Source organism: Zea mays, chromosome 4, assembly GCF_902167145.1.
Source record: "Zea mays cultivar B73 chromosome 4, Zm-B73-REFERENCE-NAM-5.0, whole genome shotgun sequence".
Taxonomy (NCBI): domain Eukaryota; kingdom Viridiplantae; phylum Streptophyta; class Magnoliopsida; order Poales; family Poaceae; genus Zea; species Zea mays.
Genome location: NC_050099.1, coordinates 157,230,459 through 157,249,023, shown reverse-complemented (window position 1 = coordinate 157,249,023; position 18,565 = coordinate 157,230,459).

Sequence of the window (18,565 nt, the reverse complement as noted above, 5' to 3'; positions counted from 1 at the left end):
GCCTCAGCATCAAGACCTTCATCAGGAGGGTTTCCCCAACGAAGATGACTGGTATGACAATTTCCATCATGGGAATTTTGTTTTTGATGATGCTTCTCCTCTGTCCGCTGAGCTGCAGGCTACACCTTGGCCTCCGTCCTACAAGCCGCCTCAGCTCCCTGTATTCGATGGCCACTCAGACCCGAAGCAGTTTTTGATGAGCTACGAAGCAACAGTGTCTTCGTATGGTGGCAATGCTTCAGTCATGGCCAAATCTTTCGTTATGGCTGTCAGAAGTGTTGCTCAAACCTGGTATTCCTCCCTTCGACCAGGAACGATCACTTCATGGCAGAAGCTGAAGGACTTGTTGCTAACTAGCTTTCAAGGATTTCAGACGAAGCCGGTCACTGCTCAGGCTCTGTTCCAGTGCACTCAGGATCATGAAGAATACCTTCAGGCGTATGTCCGAAGGTTCTTGCGTCTAAGGGCACAGGCACCGACGGTGCCCAATGAAATTGTCATCGAGGCCATGATCAAGGGGTTTCGGCCAGGTCCGTCAGCTCAGTACTTCGCCAGGAAGCCTCCTCAAACTTTGGAGAAGCTTCTCCAGAAGATGGATGAGTACATACGGGCCGATAATGATTTTCGCCAAAGAAGGGAGGAGGCTTTCAGGTTTTCTGAAATGACCAGGGGCTTCGGAGGGAGGTTTTACCCGAGGCATGTAAGATCAATTCATAACTCTACACAAAGTGATGACAGAGGAAGCCAACAGCAAAGGCCACAATGCTCCTCACAGACTTCGGGACAACAGCAAAGCTCCTTCCGACCACCAGCTCCAAGAGGCAGAGGCGCCAGGGGCTTTGGAGGAAGATTTGGCGATCAACCGAGAAGAATCTTTTGCTTATTCTGCGGTGAGAACAAAGGCCATACTACCAGAATGTGCCATGTTACTATTCAGAAGCAAAAGGAAATAGCTGAAGCAGCAGCACAACAAGCTCAGCCGAAGCAAGTCATGCATACAGCTTCGTATCATTCGCCCTACATTCCAGAATATGTGGGCAATCATCCTGCAGTTTCTGTTGCTTCGGCGAGTCAGCCTCAAGCTTCTTGGCAACAGCCTCCGCCTCCACCTCCGTTGCAACAAGGCCAGCAGCCAGAAGGGAGCCAGTATGTTCCACACCAGAGGGACTTCAGAGAGCAGTCCGAAGCTCGTACAGTCAATAGCACTGTGCCAGAGTCAAAGCACATCTATTGACAAATATCCTACCTTAATAGCGATCTTTTTCATTCAGTTTTATCTTCTGTAATAAAGGACATTGTTTAGATTTCATGTAATTAGTTTCGTTGAATCCTACAAGGAAAATATATTTTCTTCACAGGCTTATGATAACAAAGAGGACCTTCGAACTATCGAAAATTCTTCGAAGCAACAAAAAGTCGTTCTAAGGAACGCAGAGTAAGTCGCTGAAGTCACAAAAAGTCGTTCCAAAGGGAGCGCAGTGTAAGTTTTCTGCTCCAAAGTCGTTCCAAAGGGAATGCAGAGCATACAGCGAAAAGTCAACGCTGATACCGCCTAAGTAAAAGGCGAAGCGCGAAAAGTCAACGCGAATACCGCTGAAAGTAAAAGGCGAAGAAGCTCCTAAGGGAGGCTTATAAAAGATTGTGTGTTTTATTGCAGGGATACGAATGAATCTTCGGAACAAGCATCATCTCACATGACATAACATCATCGCATCATTTCGCATAGCATAAGCATCATACATCATTTTGCACATGACACAAGAGGTGGACACATTATCAATTTACAGAAGAATGCTTTGAAAAAAGGGAGAAAACAAAAGTCACAAAAAGATACGTCATTAATCTTCGGAAGTGTAGCTTCGGAAAATATTTACACGAAGCCTGGATATTATTCATCAGAATATTGGATATTGTTGTGACAAAGAAAAATTCTTCTTCACGACGCATGAAAAGAAGGGAAGGTGTTTTTTCGTCAAAGACTCAAAAGCGGTACGTATAAAGTTTCATGCATCATAAAGAATTGAGTAACAAAAGTAGGTATATTACATTTGGAGTTACAAAATGTTACACTATATTACATTTCAGAAGTTTTTACAAAAATAATTAATCTTCTCTCAAAACGACTTCTGCAGCCTCGTTCAGGAGCCGGTTGACGACTTCGTCCATAATATCTTCAGCCATCTTTTTAATTTCGTCGTCTCCCTTCGGCTGAGGGCCCGAAGACGCTTTAGTCGGATCTGAAGTAACACAGGATACAGATACATTGCTATTATAAATCGCAAACAAATCTTAAAACCTAAGATTACAACACGATAAAAGCTATTAGTTAATACCTAATTGACCTTCGGCCTCTGCGCTCTTTTCAGCGGCCTCAGCTACTTCTCTAGCATCGTGAATGCCCTTTTCACTCCTTCGAATAATTTCTCCGGCCATTTCTCGGCCACCATTATCCCAGATATCAGTAAAAAATTTTCCACCAATTATACTAGCTTCGGCCGAAGGATCTTTTGCATCTTCAAAGGATAGACCAGCTTCGGACTGTGCTAAAATTTTCACATGTTCGCAGCCCTTCTTCTCTAAGATGGTGGCAATCCCTCTGGCGCCAGAGAAGGCACATATATCTCCTCGGCTATTTAAAATTTCTTCGAAGGCTTCAGCTTCGTGGTCAATCCATTCGATGACACCTTCGGGATTGCCTTTTGAAAAGTTTTCCTCACTTGAAAATGCGCCGACCTTGGCGAAGCTAGCCTTTAATTTCTTAACACAATCTATAGATTTGTTATAGCATCTCTTTTTGGACGAACGAAGCTCTTCAACAGTCACTTCTAGGTGATCTGCCCATTGATCGCTGAGTTCACGCTTTGTTTCTTCAAGTATGCTGTAACGCCCCGAATTTTGCAGTTGAATTTTTTTTTCTTTTCTTTACTCGCCAAAATTCGGGCGTTACCTTTTCTTTTTCTTTTTGCCCTCGCTACACCTTGACCTTTTCCAAAGTTCTAGCGGGATTCGGTTTGGATTTCCCGTGTAAGAAAAACCCTAAATACTTTATGTTGTTTGATGCACCATGCCGAACCTTGCATTTCTTTTGATTGCTTTGAAAGTGCAAATGCATTCATGTAGAAAGATCGGATTTCGAAAATGAGGAGAAGATCTTTTCTTTCTTTTTTCTCTCTCTTTCTCTCTCCTCTTTTTCTCTCTCTCCCGCGCCGTGGGCCGACCCCGGCCGGCCCAGCCGCCCCTGGCGCCCCCCCTTGGGCCCAAAAGGCCCAACCGCCCCCCCCACCTCCCCTTTTTCCCCAAATTCTTTCTCTCTCCCTCTCATTTTCTCCCATTTTCTCTCCCTCACCCTAAGCCGCCGCCGCCCCTACCCCCTGCCCTAGCGCCGCCCCTCCCCGTCGCCGATCGGCCGCCCCGCTCGGCCGCCCCGCCCCGCCCCGTCCCCGTCGCCGGTGAGCCCCCTCCCCCTCTCCTCCCTTCCCCATTCCCCCCCTCCCCTTTCCCCTTGCCGCTCGGCGCCTTGGCCGCCGCCATGGCCGGCTCGGCCCGCCCCGCCCGGCCGCGCCCTGGCCGGCTCGGCCAGCCCCCGGCCGTGCCCCCCGCCGGCGCGCCCCTTGGCCGCCCAGCCGTCCGCCCGCCCGGCCCCTTGGCCGCCTGGCCGCCCTGGCCGGCGCGCCCCCTGGCCGCCTTGGCTGCGCGCTCGCCTGGCCGTTTGGCCGGCTCGGCCGCCTGGCCAGCCCGACCCCCCCCCCGCGCGCTCGCCTGGCCGCCGGTTCAACCGGGCCGGCTCAGCCGCCCCCGCCGCCCAGCTCGCCGCCCAGCCGGCCGGTTCAACCGCCCCTAGGGCCGGTTCAACCGCCCCCCCTTTTTTTATTTATTTCGTTTTATTTTATTTTATTTACTTTCTGTGATCATAGCTATTTTATTTTAAGTAGGCTAATCGTTGTTCATATGCCATTGAAATAGGAAGTTTAATTTAAAATTCCGTTATGCTAATTGATTCATGTAGTTAATTGTTTATCTCGTGCGATGTTGATCAACTTAAAATGATTAGGTTCCCACTAGTGCATATAACAGAATTCTTTTGTTAAGAACCAATTGTAATTGATCGTTAGTGCATAAGATTTAACCCCCTGCGAGACCCTTTCCCGTTTCTTTCTAACCATAACAAATGTGATATCGAATGTCATACTTGATGCATATTCGCTTTATTTGTTTCCTTGTATGGTGTACTGTTCTTTTGTATTAAATATGTGGATGTATGTATGTTTGCAATCGCATAGAGAACGATTCGGTCGAAGAGCCCGAGGAACCCGCAGGAGAAGCCCCTGAGCAGCAGTCGTTTGGTGGAGGCAAGTGTCCTTTGACCTATCTCTGTCCTATTCATTATTTAATTCACCTCCCGCATTACACCTTTATACCTAAGGATTGACTAGCTTTTGTTATCCATGTCCTTGTTTACCTATTTGGGTTGGATTATTACTGTTTAGCTTTATGCTATTGCTCAACTCTAATCAATGAACATGATGAGATTATCTATGATACGCTGTTTTCCCTTCTCTTATTATGATGTTGTACTTGTGGTATTCAAGGGGGCTCGAGCGGTTTCTCGAGTGCCTCTCCGTAAGGACCTGTTCTATGGATGACCGCCCGGGAAAACAGTGCAACCATGAGGGTGGAATGGGGTGCCCTTAGCTGAATAATTAGAGGATCCGGGATGTAGTTCACTTAGCCGTCGTGCCGTCAATGGGGCTCGGTGTATGCGGCTCGCTCTGCCAAGTTTGGGTTCGCCCCTTGGGGAGGAGTGCGGTGCATTTAGGAAACCTAACGGGTGACTACAGCCCCGGGGAATCTTTGTAAAGGCTACGTAGTGAAACCCTGCCTATTCACCTTGGTAGTGTTTAAGGGTTTGATCGGCCCGAGGCAAGAGGGAATCACGGCTTGTGGGTAAAGTGCACAACCTCTGCAGAGTGTTTGAAAACTGATATATCAGCCGTGCTCGCGGTTATGAGCGGCCAAGGGAGCTCCAGTGATTAGTGGTACTTGATCAGAGACATTGTGGTACAGGTGGTTATGAGATTGATGGTTTTGGTTATGACTATGGTGCTGGTAAGTGGTATTCTTTCCGTTTGGAAAGGGTACATCGGGTTAATAACTTGGGTTAATGCTAAAACTTGGCTTTCTACTAGTAAATAATAATCTGACCAACTAAAAGCAACTGCTTGACTTATCCCCACATAAAGCTAGTCCACTACAGCCAAACAGGATACTTGCTGAGTATGTTGATGTGTACTCACCCTTGCTCTACACACCAAACCCCCCCCCCAGGTTGTCAGCATTGCAACCACTGCTCAGGCGAAGATGAAGCTGTGGAAGGAGACTTCCAGGAGTTCCAAGATTACGACGAGTTCTAGGTGTGGGTTAGCGGCAACCCCCAGTCGGCTGCCTGTGAAGGCCGCGTTATCTACGTTTCTTTTCCGCACTTTGATTTATTGTAAGAACTATATAGACGTCTCAGACGTATGATGTAATCGACTATTTCCCTTATTAATACTATTTTGAGCACTGTGTGATGATGTCCATATTATGTAGCTGCTGTGTACGTGAATAACTGATCCTGGCACGTACATGGTTCGCATTCGGTTTGCCTTCTAAAACCGGGTGTGACATAAGTGGTATCAAAGCCGTGCTGACTGTAGGACCGCTAACCTAGAGTAGAATGGTCGTTCTAAGGACTATAGACCTCTGTCCCTACCTTGACTTTGATATCTCTTCAAAAGTTGGTCCTACCGACCAAACCTATGTTCTACTATATATTATACCTTGCTAAAAAAATTGTGTTTCATTCTGATCCTTCATTTACTTATTACTTGCTGGTCATATTAATTCTGTTCTCACCCTTTTGCTTGCGATGTCTTTTGTAGATGGCTCGACTTAGACACACTGCACGAAAGTCAGTCATCCCCTTCTTACCTTCCCGCCTTGCTGAGCGTCCGCTTCGCCGTCCCGTGGCCGGACAGTCCAGCCACTTGGAGAGACTACACCACCGCCTGCGTGAGGAGCAGGAACGTCGACGACAGGAGCAGCAGAGCTCTTCCTTCTCGCTCCACCAGGAGATAGAGTCTGTGAGGAGCTGCTCCCCTGTGCTTCCTCTGGAGCCGCCCCCTGCACCACCACTGGGCGCCCCAGCTTCTGGAGTAGCTGCTGGAGGAGACCCAGACGACGGAGGAGGCGACGACAGCTCGAGCCACGACACCGACTCCTCTGCTAACCCTGAGCCGGAAGGATGGGTTGCTCGACCCATCACTCGCGACGCTGCTCGCGGGTGTCACTTCCACGATGCGCTCGACACCCTGCTACGTCGGGCATTTGACCGGCATACTTGGTCCGTCGAGTATCGCTGTGTGGTCTACCAGCATAGTCGCGGGGTCTACCCGGACCGCTGGGAGGCGACTTGCTTGGTGCGCTGCCCGGAGAACAGTCTCCAGGGTGCAGAGGCCTGCTCAGAGCATTATTCTATCTCTGAACGGGACTCAGCTGAGGCAGCCATGCAAGATGCTGCACGGCGTGCGCTTTCGCACTACTGCTCGGTTTTCGGTGGGGCAGCTGACGGTCTTGACCTGAAGTATTACCCCCGCCGTTCATCTGGCAGCACAGGAGGCGTGATTGTCTCACCCGTCGGTGAGGTCAATCCTAGGTTGAGCAGCACAGTCAACCTAGCCGCCGTGCTAAACACGGAGCTGGACCATGCATTAGACGAGCTGAGTAGGGCTCGTGCTGAGATCGCCCAGCTGCGGGCTGAGCGCGCGGAACGCCGTTATTTGGATGGTGGTTCCCCCGCTCCCGTTGGGACTCAGCACCCGTACCGCTCATCTCAGCGTGGACACCAGTCTTATGGCAATCCCGACTGCAAGACCAAGATAAATCTAGAACCATAGCTCGCTAGAGTTGGATCTTGTAATTAATACGAAATATATATACATAGAAGCTTCAGTCTTAGTGTTAGTCTCGCTCTTAGTTAGTCTTAGTTAGACAGGGTGGTTTGCTATATCCTGTGCATTTATGTTTGTCATGATGAACTATGTTTGGTTTGGATCTTTGTAATGATTGTTACCAGAGTGTGGGTACCCCCTGCATTTTGGTTTACATACTATGTTAATAAAGTTAGTTATATAGTTGGGAAACCTTTTATTCCACTTTCCTCTTTATCTGAGAAGCTGTGTGGTCTGTGTTGGAGATCAGTGAAGATGCTCATCTGTTCAGTGCTGTTGAAGAATTCTATTCTCTTTTCTTATGCTGCAAGATTTGCCAGATCAGTTCTGATGTGTGGTCGCATTCTGCAGATGTCAGAGAACAGGCGTAGAGGAGGAAGGCGTGCTCAGCAGGAGCGAGCCGGTCAGCAAGATGAGGCGCCCCAGCAGCAGCAGCTGCCACCCCCGCCCCCGATGTCGATTGAGCAGATGTTTATGATGCAGACTCAGGCAGTTCAGGCCATCGGTCAGACTTTGGCCGCCATTCAGCAGCAGCAGCAGCAAGCACCACCTCAGCCTCAGATGCCTCAGATGCCCAGAGACAAGCGTGCTGAATTCATGAGAGGCCATCCACCAACGTTCGCTCATTCTTCTGACCCCATGGATGCTGAAGATTGGCTGCGCACTGTGGAGCGGGAGTTGCATACCGCTCAGTGCGATGACAGGGAGAAAGTTCTGTATGGTCCCCGTCTGTTGAGAGGAGCAGCCCAGTCATGGTGGGAGTCTTACCTCGCCACCCATGCCAACCCCGACACCATCACCTGGGAAGAGTTCAGAAGTAGCTTTCGTCAGTACCATGTTCCTGCAGGTCTGATGACAGTGAAGAAAGAGGAGTTCCTGGCCCTCAAGCAAGGGCCATTGTCTGTCAGTGAGTACCGGGACAAGTTTCTGCAATTGTCTCGCTATGCTCCTGAAGATGTCAACACCGATGCCAAGCGACAGTACCGTTTTCTGAGAGGCTTGGTTGACCCTCTGCAGTATCAGCTGATGAATCACACCTTCCCGACATTCCAGCACCTGATTGACAGAGCAATCATGACAGAGAGGAAGCGTAAGGAGATGGAAGATCGTAAGCGCAAGATCAGTGGACCCCAGCCTGGAAGCAGCAGCCGTCCTCGTTTTTCAAGCAATCAACCCCAGCAGTTCAGGCAGAACCAGCGTCCACCTTAGCAGCATCAGCAGTTTCAAAGGCAGTATCCTCAGCATCAGTACCAGAACCGTCAAAGCAATCAGTCAGGAGGTCAGTTTCAGAAGCAGAATCAGCAAGCACCCCGTCTTCCTGCCCCAGCAAATCAGCAGAACAGTCAGGCAGCACCAGCTCAGGTTGGAAACAGAGCATGTTTCCACTGTGGAGAGCAAGGCCACTGGGTGATGCAATGTCCGAAGAAGGCAGCCCAGCAGCAGTCAGGCCCCAATGCCCCAGCAAAGCAGAATGTGCCTCAGCCTGGAGCAGGCAACCGCCCTCAACAGCGCTATAATCATGGAAGGCTGAACCACTTGGAAGCTGAAGCAGTTCAGGAGACCCCCGGCATGATAGTAGGTATGTTCCCAGTCGACTCCCATATTGCAGAAGTGTTATTTGATACTGGAGCAACGCATTCTTTCATTACTGCATCATGGGTAGAAGCACATAATCTTCCAATTACTACCATGTCAACCCCCATTCAAATTGACTCAGCCGGTGGTAGAATTCGAGCCGATAGCATTTGTTTGAATATAAGTGTGAAAATAAGGGGGACAGCGTTTCCCGCCAACCTTATAGTAATGGGTACTCAGGGAATAGATGTCATCCTAGGGATGAATTGGCTAGATAAGTATCAGGCAGTTATCAGTTGTGATAAAAGGACAATCAAGTTGGTGTCTCCACTAGGAGAGGAAGTGGTGACCGAGTTAGTCCCGCCTGAGCCAAAGAAAGGAAGTTGTTATTAGATGGCCGTTGATAGCAGTGAAGCAGACCCAATTGAGAGTATCAATGTAGTGTCTGAGTTCCCGGATGTGTTTCCAAAGGACTTACCGGGTATGCCACCAGAGCGGAAAGTTGAGTTTGCCATAGAGCTTCTTCCTGGAACCGCCCCTATCTCTAAGAGAGCTTACAGAATATCTGGACCAGAGTTGGATGAACTTAAGAAGCAAATTGATGAGCTGTCAGAGAAAGGTTACATCCGGCCAAGCACCTCGCCTTGGGCCGCCCCTGTCCTATTTGTGGAGAAGAAAGATGGTACTAAAAGGATGTGTATCGATTATCGAGCTTTGAATGAGGTCACGATCAAGAACAAGTATCCTTTGCCCAGAATAGAAGATCTGTTCGACCAGTTGAGAGGAGCCAGTGTGTTCTCCAAGATTGATCTGAGATCAGGTTATCATCAGCTCAGGATCCGACCTTCGGACATTCCGAAGACGGCATTTATTACCAAGTATGGTTTATATGAGTTCACAGTGATGTCTTTTGGTTTGACCAATGCGCCAGCGTTCTTTATGAACTTGATGAACAGTGTATTCATGGATTACCTTGATAAGTTTGTGGTGGTATTCATTGATGACATTCTGGTTTATTCTCAAAGCGAAGAAGAGCACGCAGATCATTTGAGGATGGTGTTGCAGAGATTGCGAGAGCACCAGTTGTATGCAAAGTTGAGCAAATGTGAGTTCTGGATCAGTGAAGTCCTGTTCTTGGGTCACATAATCAACAAGGAAGGATTGGCTGTGGATCCGAAGAAAGTGGCAGACATTCTGAACTGGAAAGCGCCAACAGATGCTAGAGGAATCAAGAGTTTCATTGGAATGGCCGGATATTATCGGCGATTCATTGAAGGGTTTTCAAAGATTGCGAAACCAATGACAGCGTTGCTAGGCAACAAAGTTGAGTTCAAATGGACCCAGAAATGTCAAGAGGCCTTTGAAGCGCTGAAAGAGAAGTTGACTACAACGCCTGTCCTAGTCTTGCCTGATGTGCACAAGCCCTTCTCGGTGTATTGTGATGCTTGTTACACAGGTTTGGGATGTGTGTTGATGCAAGAGGGAAGAGTTGTGGCTTACTCGTCCCGACAGCTGAAGGTTCATGAGAAGAATTACCCAATCCATGATCTAGAGTTGGCAGCAGTGGTTCACGCACTGAAGACATGGAGGCACTATCTGTATGGACAGAAATGCGATGTTTACACAGATCATAAGGGTCTGAAGTATATATTCACTCAGTCAGAATTGAACATGAGGCAACGAAGATGGTTAGAGCTGATCAAAGACTATGAGTTGGAGATTCATTACCATCCAGGCAAAGCAAACGTAGTGGCAGATGCTTTGAGCAGAAAGAGTCAAGTCAATCTGATGGTTGCTCGCCCGATGCCTTATGAGTTGGCCAAGGAGTTTGACAGGTTGAGTCTCGGATTTCTGAACAATTCGCGAGGAGTCACAGTTGAGTTGGAACCTACCTTGGAGCGCGAAATCAAAGAAGCGCAGAAGAATGATGAAAAGATCAGTGAGATTCGGCGACTGATTCTAGAAGGCAAAGGCAAAGATTTTCGAGAAGATGCAGAAGGCGTGATATGGTTCAAAGACCGCTTGTGTGTTCCCAATGTCCAGTCTATTCGGGAGTTGATTCTCAAGGAAGCTCATGAGACAGCTTATTCGATTCACCCTGGCAGTGAGAAGATGTATCAGGATCTGAAGAAGAAATTCTGGTGGTACGGAATGAAGAGGGAAATCGCAGAGCATGTGGCTAAGTGCGATAGTTGTCGAAGAATTAAGGCAGAACACCAGAGACCTGCTGGATTGTTGCAACCGTTGCAGATCCCTCAGTGGAAATGGGATGAAATCGGTATGGATTTCATAGTCGGATTGCCTCGCACTCGAGCCGGCTACGATTCCATTTGGGTAGTAGTGGACCGCTTGACCAAGTCAGCCCACTTCATACCTGTCAAGACCAATTACAACAGTGCAGTATTGGCAGAGTTGTACATGTCTCGGATCGTTTGTCTTCATGGTGTGCCAAAGAAGATAGTGTCAGACAGAGGAACGCGGTTCACCTCTCATTTCTGGCAGCAGTTGCATGAAGCCTTGGGCACACATCTGAATTTCAGTTCAGCTTATCACCCGCAGACAGATGGCCAGACCGAAAGAACCAATCAAATTCTTGAAGACATGTTGAGAGCCTGTGCGTTGCAAGATCAGTCCGGATGGGATAAGAGATTGCCTTATGCAGAGTTTTCCTATAACAACAGTTATCAGGCCAGTTTGAAGATGTCACCATTTCAGGCGCTCTATGGAAGGAGTTGCAGAACTCCGTTGCAATGGGATCAGCCTGGAGAAAAGCAAGTGTTTGGGCCAGACATTTTGCTTGAAGCCGAAGAGAACATCAAGATGGTTCGAGAGAATCTGAAGATAGCGCAATCGAGGCAGCGAAGCTATGCAGACACAAGAAGAAGAGAGCTGAGTTTCGAAGTCGGAGACTTTGTCTATCTGAAAGTGTCACCGATCAGAGGAGTCAGAAGATTCAGAGTGAAAGGCAAGCTAGCACCCCGCTACATTGGTCCGTATCAGATTCTTGCAAAGCGAGGAGAAGTGGCCTATCAGCTCAGTTTGCCCGAGAATTTGTCTGCTGTGCATAATGTCTTTCATGTGTCTCAATTGAAGAAGTGCTTGCGTGTGCCAGAAGAGCAGTTGCCAGTGGAAGGTCTTGAGGTCCAGGAGGACTTGACCTATGTTGAGAAGCCAGCTCAGATCCTTGAGATTGCAGATAGAGTCACCCGAAGGAAGACCATCAGAATGTGCAAAGTCAGATGGAATCACCACTCTGAGGAAGAAGCAACCTGGGAGCGTGAAGATGATCTGATGGCTAAGTACCCAGAGCTCTTTGCTAGCCAGCCCTGAATCTCGAGGGCGAGATTCTTTTAAGGGGGATAGGTTTGTAACGCCCCGAATTTTGCAGTTGAATTTTTTTTCTTTTCTTTACTCGCCAAAATTCGGGCGTTACCTTTTCTTTTTCTTTTTGCCCTCGCTACACCTTGACCTTTTCCAAAGTTCTAGCGGGATTCGGTTTGGATTTCCCGTGTAAGAAAAACCCTAAATACTTTATGTTGTTTGATGCACCATGTCGAACCTTGCATTTCTTTTGATTGCTTTGAAAGTGCAAATGCATTCATGTAGAAAGATCGGATTTCGAAAATGAGGAGAAGATCTTTTCTTTCTTTTTTCTCTCTCTTTCTCTCTCCTCTTTTTCTCTCTCTCCCGCGCCGTGGGCCGACCCCGGCCGGCCCAGCCGCCCCTGGCGCCCCCCCCCTTGGGCCCAAAAGGCCCAACCGCCCCCCCACCTCCCCTTTTTCCCCAAATTCTTTCTCTCTCCCTCTCATTTTCTCCCATTTTCTCTCCCTCACCCTAAGCCGCCGCCGCCCCTACCCCCTGCCCTAGCGCCGCCCCTCCCCGTCGCCGATCGGCCGCCCCGCTCGGCCGCCCCGCCCCGCCCCGTCCCCGTCGCCGGTGAGCCCCCTCCCCCTCTCCTCCCTTCCCCATTCCCCCCCTCCCCTTTCCCCTTGCCGCTCGGCGCCTTGGCCGCCGCCATGGCCGGCTCGGCCCGCCCCGCCCGGCCGCGCCCTGGCCGGCTCGGCCAGCCCCCGGCCGTGCCCCCCGCCGGCGCGCCCCCTGGCCGCCCAGCCGTCCGCCCGCCCGGCCCCTTGGCCGCCTGGCCGCCCTGGCCGGCGCGCCCCCTGGCCGCCTTGGCTACGCGCTCGCCTGGCCGTTTGGCCGGCTCGGCCGCCTGGCCAGCCCGACCCCCCCGCGCGCTCGCCTGGCCGCCGGTTCAACCGGGCCGGCTCAGCCGCCCCCGCCGCCCAGCTCGCCGCCCAGCCGGCCGGTTCAACCGCCCCTAGGGCCGGTTCAACCGCCCCCCCTTTTTTTTATTTATTTCGTTTTATTTTATTTTATTTACTTTCTGTGATCATAGCTATTTTATTTTAAGTAGGCTAATCGTTGTTCATATGCCATTGAAATAGGAAGTTTAATTTAACATTCCGTTATGCTAATTGATTCATGTAGTTAATTGTTTATCTCGTGCGATGTTGATCAACTTAAAATGATTAGGTTCCCACTAGTGCATATAACAGAATTCTTTTGTTAAGAACCAATTGTAATTGATCGTTAGTGCATAAGATTTAACCCCCTGCGAGACCCTTTCCCGTTTCTTTCTAACCATAACAAATGCGATATCGAATGTCATACTTGATGCATATTCGCTTTATTTGTTTCCTTGTATGGTGTACTGTTCTTTTGTATTAAATATGTGGATGTATGTATGTTTGCAATCGCATAGAGAACGATTCGGTCGAAGAGCCCGAGGAACCCGCAGGAGAAGCCCCTGAGCAGCAGTCGTTTGGTGGAGGCAAGTGTCTTTTGACCTATCTCTGTCCTATTCATTATTTAATTCACCTCCCGCATTACACCTTTATACCTAAGGATTGACTAGCTTTTGTTATCCATGTCCTTGTTTACCTATTTGGGTTGGATTATTACTGTTTAGCTTTATGCTATTGCTCAACTCTAATCAATGAACATGATGAGATTATCTATGATACGCTGTTTTCCCTTCTCTTATTATGATGTTGTACTTGTGGTATTCAAGGGGGCTCGAGCGGTTTCTCGAGTGCCTCTCCGTAAGGACCTGTTCTATGGATGACCGCCCGGGAAAACAGTGCAACCATGAGGGTGGAATGGGGTGCCCTTAGCTGAATAATTAGAGGATCCGGGATGTAGTTCACTTAGCCGTCGTGCCGTCAATGGGGCTCGGTGTATGCGGCTCGCTCTGCCAAGTTTGGGTTCGCCCCTTGGGGAGGAGTGCGGTGCATTTAGGAAACCTAACGGGTGACTACAGCCCCGGGGAATCTTTGTAAAGGCTACGTAGTGAAACCCTGCCTATTCACCTTGGTAGTGTTTAAGGGTTTGATCGGCCCGAGGCAAGAGGGAATCACGGCTTGTGGGTAAAGTGCACAACCTCTGCAGAGTGTTTGAAAACTGATATATCAGCCGTGCTCGCGGTTATGAGCGGCCAAGGGAGCTCCAGTGATTAGTGGTACTTGATCAGAGACATTGTGGTACAGGTGGTTATGAGATTGATGGTTTTGGTTATGACTATGGTGCTGGTAAGTGGTATTCTTTCCGTTTGGAAAGGGTACATCGGGTTAATAACTTGGGTTAATGCTAAAACTTGGCTTTCTACTAGTAAATAATAATCTGACCAACTAAAAGCAACTGCTTGACTTATCCCCACATAAAGCTAGTCCACTACAGCCAAACAGGATACTTGCTGAGTATGTTGATGTGTACTCACCCTTGCTCTACACACCAAACCCCCCCCCCCAGGTTGTCAGCATTGCAACCACTGCTCAGGCGAAGATGAAGCTGTGGAAGGAGACTTCCAGGAGTTCCAAGATTACGACGAGTTCTAGGTGTGGGTTAGCGGCAACCCCCAGTCGGCTGCCTGTGAAGGCCGCGTTATCTACGTTTCTTTTCCGCACTTTGATTTATTGTAAGAACTATATGGACGTCTCAGACGTATGATGTAATCGACTATTTCCCTTATTAATACTATTTTGAGCACTGTGTGATGATGTCCATATTATGTAGCTGCTGTGTACGTGAATAACTGATCCTGGCACGTACATGGTTCGCATTCGGTTTGCCTTCTAAAACCGGGTGTGACATATGCGTTCTTCCTTGGCTCTGGCCAGCTGTTTCCGAAGGTCTTCAATTTCGCGCTTCTGAGCTTCAGCTTGACTTTTAAAAGCAGCTTCGTCTTCCTTTATTTTATTTATCAATGAGTATAATATTTTATCTTTTTCGAGACCTTCGTTCCTCAGTTCAATTACTTCGGAACGAAGGTTGCTCAGGGCTATAGTACATCCTTCGTCTTCAGCATCTTTCTGTGCCCTGAGGGCATTGCTGAGTATCAAGCCCTGCAAAAAGAAATATGTCTGTGTCAATAGGTTTAAACAAACGAAAAATTTTGAACTCAATAAAAAATACAAGAATTTCATTTGTCGCACCTTTAAGCTATTGTAAGCTAGGCTGTCGGCCAGATCGTTCTTTGACAACACCAAAAGTCCGTCTTCTAAAGTTGGGAATCCGAAGCTCCTGCTCATCTCCCGACAGACAGAAATTTCCTTGCTGTCGGGGAGACAATACAAGAAGTCATCTTCCCCACTGCCATTGAATATTAACGCCCCCTTTGGATATTTCAGTTTTTGGGCGTAGTGCTGGGCCTCTTGTTCTTCTTTTTCTGATAATTTTTTCCCCGAAGCATGACGAAGAATATAATCACGAGCTTTGGGGGGTGCTTCGGGGGCAATAACACTGGTGTCTTCAACAAAAGTTGGCTTTGCTATTTTTTCTGCCTCACTTTCCAAGGGTTTTATCTTTGCGGGCTCTGAGGGCCCAGCTTCGGTTTCAATCTCTTGCTCTGGAGCTTCAGAACCAGAAATTTCAGTTGTTGTTTCAGGAACAGCAGCAGCCTTCTTCGGAGGTGTGTTTGAAGATTTGATCGTTTCCAGTACATCTAGCACGTTAGCCATTCTCTTTCTTTTCGGAGTCACTACTGGCACTTTTTGATTTTTCACTGTCTCAATGTTTGCCGCAGGACTCAAAACTTCTGATGTTTTGGATCCCTCAGTTGCTTCTTTTACCTTTTCCATTTTTTCTGTGGACGGCGCTTCGGCCTTCTCTTTCATTTCTGATAGCAAAATCTTCGATTGTTTCAATTCTATCTTTGTTGGTACTTCGGCCGTTTCTGCGATTTCTGGCAGCAAGGTTGGCTCGGTAGGTTTTTCAGCTTCGGTGGCCGAAGGAGTTCCTCCGGTAAACTCAGGCACCGAAGCTGGTTCAATATAGCGCGGCCGATGCGTAAGGACCTTTATCTTCTTCCTTTTCGGTTCTGGCTCGCTAGGAGCAGCTACAGCTTCTTCTTTTGCAGAGGTTGTGTTTTTCCTCTTCTGCCTTCGAATGGGATAGCAATAGTCAGGGTAGACAAACCCGATGGCATCAAATACCCGATTCAGCCTTTTCTTTTTTCGGCCTCCGAAGGCTGCTGACATTGCGGTGTCTTCGGCCTTCGAATAAGCCCCAAGCAGTTCATCGCTTAAATTTTCAATACTTTTCAACCAGTCATCATCTGGCTCAACGAATTTATCTCCAAATTTAAAAGTGTACTTTAACCTGATAAGTCCGCCTTCGTCGGCCTCTTTTACGGTTTCTTGTGGCATCTCCCAATTCTCTGCGAGCGGCCATACCCTGAAGGCAATATGCTCTTGTACTAAGTCTCTTGTTCCAATGAAAGAACAGATAACTCCGAAAGCCCTCTGGCATTCTTCGGCAGCCTCACTCATTTCAACCTTCGGCCTCCGAAGGCCGAAGCTTTGCCAAATAGGGCGCATAATTATACCCTTGATATCTTCTCGTGCTGTCAGATCATTCTTCACATAGAACCATTCTGTCATCCAGTCTCCAGGCCATCTTTTCCGAAAGGTTGGCACGGGACAGCTTGACCCCGACCGAGAAACAAAACTGTAACAGCCAAAATTGTTGTGATACTGTTCCTTACCCCAAGGTTTCGTTTCGTATGATAATTCGTGTATATTGCAGAAACTTTTTGCATCAGGCTTCAGACCTTGGCTTCTCACGGCCCACACGAAGATATTTAGCCTTATGATTGCCTCAGGGGTAAGTTGGTGGAGATAGACTTCGAATATTTTCAGTACCTCCACAACGAAGCTGCTCAAGGGAAATCGCAGCCCAGCTTTCAAAAAGCTTCGGTACACTACGACTTCATTTTCTTCAGGGTGTGGGCAAGTTTTTTCCCCTTCGTCGACCCTCACAATGGACAAATCCCGGAAATACCTTCCTCTCATGTTGACGAGATGATTCTCTTTGATAGTTGATTTACCATAAACTGAATGGCTTGGTCGCCAGGGACGATCTTCGGAGTCCTCGCCACCACTGTCCACATCGTAGCTATCACTATCACCAGTATCTTCAGACAAACCTTCCAGAATCTCCTTCGTAATTTTTTCTGTATTGGTCTTTGACATCGCTATAAGGAACCCCAGGTTTTTCTCTTCGTCAAGGCTCAGCTTCATCTCAGCAACAGTCTTCTTATCTTCAGACATCTTCGGAGACGCTAAAAAACTATTTTCGAAGCCGAAGCTTCAAAACTAAAGCCTTAGCAAATCGCAGTGCACAAGAGCTAAAAATTGAGTGAGCGGGAGCAGTTGGCCAGAAAGCGTGTCAAATCAATTTGCGGTATGGCCGTATTTATACGCCAAGGGCGTTGAAAATCTAAAGACCCCGCTTGTCAGTGAATGTTGCTATTCTAGCAAAGGGAATGTGTTTTTTCGGATCTTCGGCGTAAAGCCTTCGTCCATATCGCAATCTAAATTCGTTATTTTAAACAAATTAACATTGCGAGGGGCTACTGTTGGGGACCTTCGGCATTCGAAGGTCCTCAAAATCAGGATTTAACAGTATTTCTGGAAGTATAATGTGTGAGCAGGTACCTTCGGACTCAAGTTGGTATCACGGCGGGAGAGGACCCGAATAATACGAAGTTCTTGATACAACGCCGAAGATGTCAGCAGGAAAGCTTCGGCGTGGTTGCAGGAAATGAAACCGACTTAAAGATGAAAAGGCTATTCAGACCTTGATAGATTACTATAGAATTATTATCAAATGTAAAGGGCATGAATGTAATTTTGTATGGGCTGTGTCCCGTGCCTATAAATAGGTGAACAGTACCCCCGTACTGTTCAGGCTGACTGGGCATTCGCTTTTTGCGTCACGCTTGTATTGTCATCTCCTTCCGATTGAAGGTACACTTGTAATTCAACGATGTTTTTGTTTATGCCCAATAATAATATATGATTGTTCATATTGTCTTTTACATTCTTTATATTTCATTCTTCGTCATTGATTGACGAATTTGTGAAGGTACGTCCTTCGTAACCTTCGTCCGTAAGCCATTACATCCCAAGGGAAATAATGCTTCGGAGGACGAAGGGCTTTAACGATTAACATCTTTCTATGTTGCCTTGTTCTTAACTCATAACACTTGAGAACAAGTCCCCAACAGATATAGATCTGGTGGATCTGATATTGGGCTTTAAGCATAGTTTGTCATTATTTGGGCACTCTATTGAGCAAATACTCGAAGCAACGATGACATATGGATTGGGATGGATGGGTTAAGGGTCATGATGATTCAGTGCCTAAATATTCATAGGAGTGGTTGTATGAAGCTTCCAACATGGAGTTCCAGGAGTTGTGACATCTTTACTGCAGAAGCAAACAGACCATAATGGTTGCCTTGTATGCTTGAGAGACAAGGAGGTGTAGATGGGTGTAGTTGTGTCATTAGCTAGATGGTGTTAGCTTTTGTGTTGAAATTCTGGCACCATCTTTCTGCATCTCGGCATACTTATCTTGCTTTTTCTATGGCTGATTTTAAGGAGGGACTTGCAAAGATGCTAGATCTCAGTTTGGTTGATAGTGCCAAATTATGCATT